The sequence below is a fragment of the Musca autumnalis genome, unplaced genomic scaffold (genome assembly GCF_047663935.1).
Source record: "Musca autumnalis isolate F117 unplaced genomic scaffold, ASM4766393v1 scaffold_3, whole genome shotgun sequence".
Classification (NCBI taxonomy): Eukaryota; Metazoa; Arthropoda; class Insecta; order Diptera; family Muscidae; genus Musca; species Musca autumnalis.
This window is the reverse complement of record NW_027411866.1, coordinates 179,651,688-179,664,233: the sequence shown is the minus strand read 5'-3', so window position 1 is coordinate 179,664,233 and position 12,546 is coordinate 179,651,688. Positions and strand designations below refer to the sequence as shown.

General features: G+C 35.8%; 1 long non-coding RNA gene across 1 annotated transcript in view; it reads left to right on the top strand.

Moving 5' to 3' along the window:
• LOC141398560 (uncharacterized) overlaps positions 1-8,885 on the top strand; it is a 440,123-nt gene extending 431,238 nt beyond the window's left edge. Inside the window, exons 6-8 of the long non-coding RNA XR_012411661.1 lie at positions 2,958-3,226; positions 3,373-8,401; positions 8,537-8,885. This is a non-coding gene — a long non-coding RNA (uncharacterized lncRNA). The remainder of the gene's footprint in view (positions 1-2,957; positions 3,227-3,372; positions 8,402-8,536) is intronic.
• The last annotated feature ends 3,661 nt before the right edge of the window (positions 8,886-12,546 follow it).

Genomic DNA, 12,546 nt, shown 5'->3' with positions numbered 1-12,546 from the left:
GTTGCGGTTTTTTGAAGATTTTTGAATAGAATCAAAGCGTGACTATGAATTTAAAGTCGTGAGTTTTTTTTATTATTTTTAGGTGGACCAAAATTTTAATTTGTATTTGTGAATTGTGAAGGTCATAACAGCTCAACTCGACAGGGAATCAATTCAAATATCACTATAAAATTAACTTCGCCTTAATAAGGCAAAACAACAAATCTATTTTTTGTAATATTTCGATGGTGCATAAGCTCACAGAGGACCTGAATTTTGCTTAGAATTCCTTTCGAGATATTTAAGACAAAGTTCACAAAAGAAGTGGATATTTTAAGATTGTATGATGGTTAGAGGACTTTTCAACCGTCTTCTGTATATAAGATATCTTTCAACGGTATTCTGAAAATAGAATACCTTTCAATGGTCTTCCATAAATAAAATTCTTTTCAACGATCTTCTGTAAATAGGAAACCTTTCAAAAGTCTTTTTTAGTAGAACATCTTTCAACATAGAAAAACCAAACGTCTTCTTTATATAGAAGATCTTCTTCGATAGATAGAAGACCGCATATCAATATAACCCTTATTTTACATATATGATACCTTCAATGGTATTTTATAGATAGAAGACCTTTCAAAAATCCGCCGTATATAGAAGAGTTTTCAACGCTTTTCTATAGATAGAAGACATTTTGTTGGACTTCTATATATTGAATATAATTCCATGTCCACTTTCCTTTAAAGTTCCAAAATACGTGTTGGCCTTCTCGTTCTGCGAGGTTGGTACTGATGTATATGTTATTAACTTCTATGGTGCTTCAAACGTTTGAAATCGCCTTGAGGATGGGTGGCGTATACGTTATGACAAAACTTATACGTTAATGAAATTTGAAGGATAACGCTGACCAACAAATAAATAAACAAGTAAAAAAGTATCAGTCGGCTTTGCAGACAGAGATATACCCTCAGCCTGTCTACATTGAAACAAATTTTTCCCAAAATACGTATGTATTTAGGGGGTTTTAAAAATTTTGGGCGTTTGAACCGACGAAAATGTTGATTAGGATTAAAGATCAAAAGTTTTGCGGAGGAGATACTAAAAGGAATGGATCGACATTGACAATATGGTGCCATAGGGGGTTTTTACACTCTTCGGGCTGTTTGCTCAAGAAGTATGGACTTGCCACTAAAAAACTTTTGCCATCGTAATTGAGTGATTCGATATCAGGTCTTTAAGTGAACTTATCCGAAATTTTGTGTGGGAGGTTAAGGATGGAGTGGACAAATATAGCCCATATTTCAACCTGGTCTATATCTGGTAGATATATTAGGATGTCTAAAGTATAGACCAATTCGGAAACTCCCTTCGAGAGTTACCGTACGAACAATTTTTCCGAACATGTTTGAAATTTTGTGGGGGAGGTACCTAAATGAGTGGACCGATATGAGTAATGTTCAAACTTAAACTATGTTTGAACAAAATATTACTAAGGACATATTTTGGACCGAATCGGCAGATCCGTTCGAGAGTTATCTTTCGCTCCAACCACCTCACACGGTGTCATAGGGGTTTTTTGCAAGTTTCATGCTATTTTCTCAGGAAGTATGGATTTGCCCCTGATGAAACTTGTACCGTCGTATGGAGGGCAGTGAATACAAGTTGCTAAAACAAAAATCAAAGAGATTCGAGAGATGGCCCTAAACTGAACTTTTACGAAATTTTGTGTGGGAGGTACCCGAAGGAGTGGATCTATTGAGACCATATTGGAGCCTCATATTACTCTGGTAGAAAGTTTACGCTGTACAAAGTATGGACTAAATCGGTCACTCCCTTTAAGAGTTATCGTGCGCACAAACTTTCCGAACATTTTCGAACTTTTGTGGGGGAGGTACCGGAAGGAGTGGACCGATGTAGCTCATTTTCGAACTTAAACTAAGTTTAGGCAAAATATTACGAAAGCCCAAATTTTAACCGAATCGCTTCATCCGTTCGAGAGTTATCGTGCGCTCCAGCCAGCAGGACAGACAGACAGACACACGGACATGGCTAGATCGACTCCAAATTGTCTGAAACACATTTCGTCCAAACATACTTGGGGTCTAAAACCATTATTTCGATGAGGCACATTTTCATCGTATCAAAGTGTATATACCCTCCTTAGCCTAAAGGCTGAGGGTATACAAAGTAGGGCCCCATTTTACGATTTTAACCCAGAGTTACCTTGGTCACCGAAATAAAATTAAATTGTTTTCTTTTCTCTTACTTTTTCTTTCATTTCATGTTTGCCGTCTTAATCCTGCTGCTGACGATTACGATGATGATGACGACTTTGACTACAATGTTGTTGCTGCTGTTATTTACCAACACCGATACCCTACAAATTGAAATTCATTTTTTGGTCTATTTGAAATCAACAATCATTTCCGTTTCCTTTTTCCTTTTAATTTTCCTTCTTCCTTTTTATTGTTTTTCTTGACTGTACTATCATCATAATTTTTTGAACGGCATCTGTCGTTTGTTTCTTTTGCATATCATATTCGCTTTTTGCATATGTCAACAAAAACAAAATTATTTGTTTGGCCTCGTCGTACTCTTGATAATGATAACACTCCTCTTGGCAAATGTTTGCTGTTGATGCTGCGCAACTTGCAAACAAACAAACGCCAACTTCATTCATTTCAAAAATCTACTGTACTAACCCATCGTTACGACTCACTTGCACACACAATGCAATGTGATTCAATAAATTGTCAATACTTTATACATATTTTATTTCATATGTACATCTTTATATATAATTCTCCTTGTCTGGCTGCCAATTCTTCATTTCATCGAATTCTTTTAATGTCTGGAAACATTTTTATGACTGTGATGCAATGTTAAAAATCTCAACCAACCGACATCCAACTGCTGATATTGGAAATGCCTCCTCGTTTGCATTTGTTTTCTTCATTTTGTTCAACTACTGCTTATAGAAAATGTCAAACGACCGATGTATTTTGTAATCAAGTCGGCGGTTTACCACCCTCCGATGATAGTAGTTTGTCCGGTCCATGTGTGCCCATGGAAAAACGTTGTGATGGCTAGTTGGACTGCCGCAATGGCCGCGATGGAGAGGGCTGTAAAGGCACTGCCTGTCGCCTGGATCACTTTCGTTGTGCCAATGGCTTAAAGTGTATTAGTGCTTCATTGAAGTGAAATCACAAGGATGACTGTGGCGATAATTCTGATGAACAGGGATGCAGTAAGTACAAACATTTATACAAACGTATACAAATGCGCTTTGAAGCAAAATTTTTTGTATTTTTTCTCTTTTATTTTTGCTGTTGATATCTATGGTGAATGTTCCTTTGGTACCGCTGCTATTTGTTTTATCATCATTGATTCTAGTAACAGCATCCACATTAGCTGCAGTAGTAGTGGTAATAGTATGTGCTGCCTTTGGCCTGTGGCGTCCACATCGTGACATGACAATTGTGTTTGTCCTTTGATTCGAATTTTTGTCGTAGTATTGTTTTGTTTGCCCACTGACCAACTAACCAACCAACTGCCCATCGACAGATGATACTGCCGCGGACCCTGTGTGCGCGCCACGAACTTAATGTTGTGGAAAATTTATGGAATGTCTAAAAGGGAAAATCTCATGCATTTGCAACCTCAGGTTGAGCATATTGCACAGCGTGATTGGTTTTAAGAGGATTTGTTTGAGTTTAGTGCAGTCGATTGATTGATTTCCAATTCTTAAACAGCCCAGAAAAGCAAATGATAATATGAAGCGTAGTCACCAACACGCTTATTCTTCTTTATAAGATAGTGGAGATTTTTGCTTTCTATCTAAAAATTCAATATTTGGGGGTAGTTTTGTGATCAATGGTGCATTTATGAGTGGTAATGCATGTTTTAAGGGGCGAATGTGCAATATTTACCTTTAACGAATATATGTATAATATACGAGAGCTGCACGAAAACTATCTGGCCTAGGCAACACCGCATGTTGCTAGGCGCCATTTCACATTTTTTTAGCCTAGACGTACTCAGGACATTTTGTCATAAAAAATTGTGTTGGGTTGTTTAGAGTGACTTGAAAAAAAAAATAATTTACTTGTGAACATTTTCGTCCGATCATTTTTCAAAACTTTCGACGTGGATAATCACGACAAAGGACCATCCTATAGCAGTATGAAAAACTGGTTTAGTGAATTCAATCGTGGCCGACATTTGCTAAAAATTTAAGATCGTAAGGGTCGTCCAAAAACAGTCGTTGTGTCAGAAAAAAAAAGCCATGCGTGAACGGATAATACAAGACTTACTTACTTAGCTGGCCCATTACAGAACATTTGTTCTATAGGCCGAACTAAGAAAAGATCTCCATTTCTCTCTGTCTATTGATTCTCTTTCTGGAATATCGCGCCTTGTCATGTCTTCATCAACTTATTTGCGCAATCTATTCTTTGGCCTGCAAATTCTGCGTGCACCGCCAAGCGGCTCATATTTATACGCCTTTTTAGCGGGTTCCTTATCCCTCATTCTTATGATATGGCCTAGCCAACGCAATCGTTGCATCTCAATACGTTAACTATATTGATGTCGTTGTATAACAGATACAGCTCGTGGTTCATGGGACGTCGATTCTCCTTCGACCTTCATAAAGGTATCTTTTATTTCTTTTACTGATCGCCCCATGATGTATATATCATCAGCATAAGTCAGTAACATGTGGCTATTGGTGTAGATTGCGCCACTTCTTTTGACGCTTGCCTCTCGAATAACCTTTTCCAGAAGGATGTTGAAGAGATCACACGAGAGGCTGTCTCCTTGCCTGAAACCCATTTTGGGACAAAATTCTTCGGAGAGGTTCTTTCCTATTTTAACTGAGGATGTCGTGTCAGTTAAAGTCATTTTACAAAGCCGAATGAGCTTTGCGGGGATACCAAATTCAGACATGGCCTGAAATAATTTGAACGTAGTGTGCTGTCGAAGGCTGCTTTATAATAGACAAAAATGTAGTATGTGTCGATCTGCATCTCTTGCGTCTTCTCCAGGATTTGCCGCAGGGTAAATATCTGGTCAATGGCGGACTTGCCAGGTCTAAAGCCGCATTGGTATGGTCCAATTATCTCGTTGACCATAGCCTTAAGTCGTTCGCACAATATCCCTGACACGATCTTGTAGGCAATCGGGAGTAGACTTATGCCCCTATAGTTAGAGCATACAGTCTTATCTCCTTTCTTATGGACGGGGCACAGGATACTCAGGTTCCAATCGTCGGGTACTCGTTTTTCTGCCAGATGGTGCTAACTAGCTGATGAATACACCTTATCAGTAATTCAGAGTAATACACTACAATTTGTTTGCCAGAAATCTCCTGAGAAATTCGTAAAAAGAACAAGAGAAGATGAATCATTTTGCATCATGACAAAGGACAAGACGGACAAGATGTGGAATTGAGGAATTATCCGACTGGGGATCCAATGACATGAAAGAGGGTACGAGTATACGTGATGCTGGAGACTACTTAAGAAAACAATAAAACTATTTTTGATGGTAAATATTCGCGTTTTCATTGTTAGGCCAGATAGTTATCGTTCAGCCCTCCTATCATATATAATTTAAGGATTGATCATTCGGTTTTTAACATTCCCGGAAAACGGGAAAAAGGAAATGATGTCCATGTCTGCGGAAAATGTCTTTCTACTAAGCCTCGTAAATGAAATGAAGCTTTAAATGTCGATATAGCTTCCCATGTGGTCAGTTGGAACGACCAAGCTAATTGTGATTCAAAACCGGATGCAATTTAAAGTTATGTGCCTGATCCATAGAAATATGGACATTTTAGGTAGAGTCAATCCCCAAAGACGGAATTGGAACTTACGTTTCGGTGTGGACCGGTACTCATACTAAACACATTTAATGCTTGATGGTAGAGCGGGGATGATAGTCAAGCTTTAAAACGGATATAACAACCAAATGTGAAAGTCCCAAAATAAACAGAACAAATTAAGTATAAAAATCATTATGAGCCAAATGATTCTGTACTGTAAGCCAACTTTCTACCTGACCTATCAGGAAACCTTTAAATCCTGTTCCAATGCCAGCAACATAAAAATCTTAGGAGATGATGGATATTTATAAAACTTATTAATAACATGTCAAAGTCTCTGTAGTGTACGGGAAACGAATTCTATTAGGGGAAGGGTAAATCAAAGTCTTAATTCTCTGATGCGTTTAGCTACCACTAAACATCGGATATTACCTTGCCAGAACCACATATTCAGGGCTCTCTTTGTCCAAGTCGATCACGGTAACCTTAGCTTGCAAAAAATATTTCACAATTTGGCATTTAAAACCGACACATTACACAAGGTCGTATTTAATTCGCAAAATATCACCGATAATTAAAAAAAAAATTGAAACTACTTAAACTGCTCAGTCGATTTTGCCGACAGATATAAACCTTCACAAAAGTGATTTATTTAAAAAGGACATTTTTAAGATAGAGCTTTGTAATTTAGTATAGAAATTTCAATTATTCCAAAGATGTTTGGTATTGCAAATGGGATATATCGGCCCACGTTTTGATATAGCCCCCATAGAACGGTACCACCCGATTTTCGGTATTTTGAAGGATTTAGTCTCATTAATACACCGAAATGCCTGAAGTTTGGTACTTAGTGTTCGTTGGGTGTATACAACTTCCCCCCAGAAATTTGTCGGTATAGGTCCACGCCTTCATATAGCCCCCATAGAACGGTAACTCCGATTTTCGGTTTTTTTTTGTGGCAACAATAATCCATCGAAATGGCTGAATTTTAGCATTTAGTCTTCATTGGGGTTTACAACTTTCCCCCACAAACTTGTCGGTACAGGTCCACGCCGTAGTAAAGCCCCCATAGAACGGTACCTACCTATTTCCGGTATTTTAAAGATTTTGGCCTCAATATTCCACCGAAATGGTTGAAATTTGGTATTTGGTCTTCATTTGGGGTATTAAACTTTCCGTAAGAAATGTGTCGATACAGGTCCACGCCTTAGTATAGCCCCCCATAGAACGGTACCTCCCTATTTCCGGTATTTTGAAGGTTGTGGCCTCAATATTCCACGGAAATGGTTGAAATTTGGTATTTGGTCTTGATTTGGGTTATGTATCGGTATAGGTCTACGCTATTTTAAAGGTTTTAGCCTCATTAACACTCTGAAATGACTGAAATTTGGTACATAGTCTTCGTTGGGCGGTATAACACAGCAATTTGTCGGTATATGTCCACGCCTTTACATAGCCCCCATAAACGGTACCACCCCATTTTCCCTATTTTATAGGTTTTAGCCTTATTATCACGCCAAAATAACTGAAATTTGGTACATAGTATTCTTAGGGGGTATACAACTTTCTCCCAGAAGTTTGTGCGTATAGGTCCACGCCTTTATACAGCCCTCGTAGAAAGGCACGTCTCGATTTTCGGTATATTTAAGGTTGTGGCCACAGCTACCCATCGAAATGGATGAAATTTGATATTTAGTCTTTGTTGTAGGTAGAACCCTTTCTGACAGAAATTCGTGGGTATGGGCTCGCGTTTCGATATATCCCCCATAGAATGGTACCTCCCGATTTTCGTAATTCTGAAGGTTGCGACGTCATTATCCTACCGAAAAACCTTCCATTGTTTTATAAAGTATTCCAGAAGAGAATTGTCAGTGTAGGTGCGCGGGTTCCTATATCCCCCATACCCAAGCTTACCTCTTAATTTTCGGTATTTTGAACGTTTAACAGACTCTTCTTTAAGTCTAAGAACTTTCCGCCACAAATTTGTGGGTATAGATCGACGTTTTGATATAGGCTCCATGGAACGGTACCTCCCGAATTTTGAAGGTTAGCTACATTGTTTTACCGAACTTGCTGAAATTCGGTATTTAGTCTTCTTCATAAACGAAGGCATGGCCAAACATAAAGCCTTTTTTACTTGTTTAAATTGTTTACCACAAAGTTGAATGATAAAACTCAATATTTTCCTTTTGGCCTTAATGAAGTATCAATTATTATCGTGCAGAAAAAAAGGAAACTTGTGGACATAATTCATCGCCGTTTTGCTTTTCCCTGAATGTCAATCAATGTCAAAAGCAATCATTTTCCCCATTATCGACATCGTCGTCATTGAGATGCAATTACTTTGTGATTATGTAAAGAACACAACTGTGAAAATTCCAATTAAATATTTAATTTTTTCTCCTGTCACACCTGAATATTCGATATGCAGGTGTGCTAGGGCGAAAAGACATCGATGCCATTAACATACTCCATCGTGGTAATAAGTCAACACACTTTCTTGGCTTCACAAAAGCAAACCCATAAATGTAGCAGCAAAGAAACGAATGTCCTCTGCCCATAATGTCCATTGTGTAGGAATGCATGTAAGCTAGCAAGGTAGGCAGGCAAAAATACAGCCAAGTAACTAGTTTACACGTCTAAACTTTTAATGAAATTACAATAATGTTATTAACAGCTCCATTTTTCGTATTTTAAATAATGATAATAACGAATATTTGTTTCTCTTTTCAGGTTTATGTGAATGTATCAATATTAATGAAAATTGTCACCTTTGGACAAATCGACTTAAAATAGAAAAATATATTCAATTATACATATTATACCTTCATCACAATGTTAACTTTGTCCCAAATTTAGGGAAATCATACGGCTTCAAGAATTCGTAAATCTTCTGAAATATTTAAGCTTTTCTACCAAACAACACCAATATAATTGTTGTAAACATAACTCAAAAACAATTAATATTGTTAACTTGCATTTAATATTTATTTGAAACCATTTATAAACACTATTTACAACTTTATACATCTTAATATTAATTTTATTAAAATAAAGTATATCATATTTGATGATACAAAAATTAAAACAGTTGTGTTTCTTTGACTTTGTTATTGTAGGCATCATGGTAAGCTATGTGGTCTTATTTGCGCATAAAAGTATGCTTTGCAAGTATCACACCCCTAAAATAGTTTGAAATGCAAAGGGTTGGTAATACCGGAAAATACATCGATATAGCGCCATCTATTGAATAACATGATTAAAATCAAAGATATATAATACAATAAGATGGGACATTTCCATTGCTAGTATATATCGGCAGATGGCACTGGTTGTCTAACATAATGTGATGTTACAATATGGTGACATGAATTATGTTATATTTAACATAGTTCACATTGGTGTACACTTTTGTTTCTGTTAATTGCCTGTTATACATAAACGCCCTCTATGCTTGAATATTAAAATTAACTCGATTGTGCATGATGTCCAATCTTTACCATTCTATGTCTTTGTTGAAATTAATGAATCGAGTTTATTTTAGGAGCATTTATTGGAAAATTTACAGGCCGTAAAAATTGGAAATTATTGTAAAATTTCTTAAAATTCACGAACTATGGAATTTAGTTGAACATTCCAATTATTTCGATAATTAAAATAATAATGTTATGAATAAAATCTCAACCAAATAGTGCAAAATAACGTAATTACTTTAGGCTTTCCGCTCGTAACCAAACAACGTAATTATAAAGTTTATATGTATATGTGCGTTTCGTCGTACATATGCTGAAGGTCTCTTTTAAGCAAATTATAGATGAAAAATTACTTTTATAGAGATATGAGTTTTTATACCCTACACCACTTGTAATGAACCATTTGGGATTTATTTATGACAGAAAGGCTTCTTTTATAACTAGAGTTGAGGAACGAATGGGAGTCATTAATGAGGCTAGCATTCAGTCGGCCTGGGGGGATTCTTGTTCCCACATACTCCAAATGAAATGGTCACTCATAAATAAATGTATAGACTCCCTACATCTATTGCTAACGACAAGACAAAACCAACAAATTAAAGTTCAAAGTGCCAACAACATTTCAGGTGACCTTCGAAATTCCCCTGTTGGACACTTTATCTGCAAAAATCTCTCTGACAATTTTTTTTTTTTCAATATAAACTCCTGCTGTTATGGAGTTCTGGGCTCTTTACCCTCTCTACCTAACATTAGCATAACCCGAATTGTTTACTGCTAAGTCCCTAAAACGAATCACCAAAGCTTTATATTGGTCACACCCGGTAAAACAAAAAGAACGTATTTAGCAATTCATCTCAATTCATAGTTTATTCTAGAGAATATCATAAATAGATATAAATATGTTAAGAGCACTGGGAAATTCAAGAATTAATTAATAGGTAATAATTAAGTCTGGCATTATTAACTAATTTATAGTAGTTCATATTTATCTTCAATTATCGTAGCGAAAGAACAAACTAAATCACCTACTTTGATAGCGTAGCGCACTTGCAATTTGTGATACTAGCAACGATGAATCAAAACAAAACCAGAAGTAGGTAAGGAAGTAAAAAAATTAAAACAACAACCATGGTTATGAAATTACACGATCAGAGACAAGTTTTGATTCATTGTTGCTAGAGATCAGGTATCAAAACAAAAGAATGAAATAGATCTAGGCAAAGCAAAATTAATAAAAAAAACTTGTGTGTAATGATCATTTAAACTCACAAATTACGCTATTGATGCTGCCGCTGCGAGATGAGGCCTCGTCCTCTGCTGGCGCTGTTTGTTATGTGTAGACATCGGATTTTGCATATTTGCATATTTTTTATTAATAAAGATACGAAAATTCTGATTGGACCAAAATTCGTTTTGAAGAAAACTGAATGCAATGACAGGCTCATATTTTTTATTTTTTTGCATATTTGCATATTTTGCATATGCACCAAATATGCAAAAAATATGCAAAATATGCAAAAAATATGCAAAATATGCAAAAAATATGCAAAATATGCAAAAAATATGCAAAATATGCAACTAATTTTTTGACGAAAATCGTCAAATTAAATTTGGAAAGTCATCAAAAAGTGTTCTAAATTAAGTTTATTGTCGTTAAACGTCGATTTCTTAGCAGATTATTATGTTATTAATTATTATTCCGCCACAGCAATAAATCTGGACTAAAAGACTTAGAAAATTTCCTATAACCTAGCCTTCTTATAGTTTCTGCTCGGCCAAATTGTCTGACAGAATAACAAATGAGCTAGAAATTAAGACTAAGACAATATTGAATATTACATAAAATCATTCACTAAAAACATATAACATATAAAGACATATACAGGGCAATCATGAATATTTCCCTTCGAATTTTTCGCACGGAAAATAATTTTAGAAAGTGAAACTCTTTTAAAATCAATATTTGTTAAAACTTGAAAGCTACTAGATTCACTTCATGCTGGAATATTCTACTCGAATCGACAAAAATATTCCCTTTTTTGTGCATAAATGTGGAAAAAAAATTGTGAAATTTGGGAAAGGAAACAAATTATGCACGGAATTTGTATTCATGATTGCACTGATAACTATATTTTGATACCCTAAGGGTATTATGTCTTAGTGAATGAGTTTGCAACATGCAAAAGGAAACGAAATAGACCTACGGTTCCTTTTTATGATCTGCATAGATTCGCACTTATCCATCTGGCCAGGTCTTTTTGAAAACAAAGTACAGGTCACATTTATAGACCAATTCGCATAAAAATTGGAGATTTTTTGGCCCTAGGGCGATCCCTATTTATTTTGGTAAGAATCGATTCAGATTTGGATAATACACCCATATATACAGTATAATCTCGATAATCCCTACACCACAGATTTCGGCGGTATCCGAATTATCAAATTGTCCGGATTAACGAATAGTAAAGAAAATAAATTATTTTCTATGATTAAATAACTCGTGGTAGTTATATAATACTCTACGTGCTCTAAGTGTTAAAAATAGTGAGATTTTTCTATGCGACAATCCGGACATTTTTATTGGCATTGCCCGTATTTGTTCCTTTCCTTTCTTTTTACCAATTTACCATGCAACAAGACTCAATTTTCCCAAATTACAGAAAACGCCAATGCCCGGCCCCCCCTGAAATTGTTTGATCTGACTAGATTTTTTGAGCTACTTTACAAATTTTTACGTTTTTTCTCTAAAATAATTTTTTGTTTTTGAAATTTCAAATGAAAACTTATATTGTTCTGAAGGTTATGTACTGAAAATGTACTTTATTAACAAGTTGTCTAAGAAATATTTAAACATTTTTTCTTTAAATACTCTTTTTGAGAGAAACTTCCAGTAAAACTGAATTCCTTCTTTATGCCAAGTCAGTGTTGTGGAATTCTGTAATGAATATAAAGGCCTTGAGGCTTTGAACGAAACTTTGAACATCCTAAAATTACTTCCTTACGTAAATATACCAGGACCAAGAGAGTCAATTCGGGACAACATCATCGGATACATCCCTCACAAAATTCAACATAAGTGTAGTTTAAGGGCTATTCGAAGAGTCATTGCACGTTTTGACAAATGGTACTCCTTGCTGTCTTGTTTACAGCGATATTGTATTTTTCGTGGGTAAGTCCATGGTTATGTCAGGGTTGGTCCAAAAGCTCTAAATCTTACGGCGACCAAGTAAATTGACGGCTTGACAACATAACTATCAAAAGGAATGACTT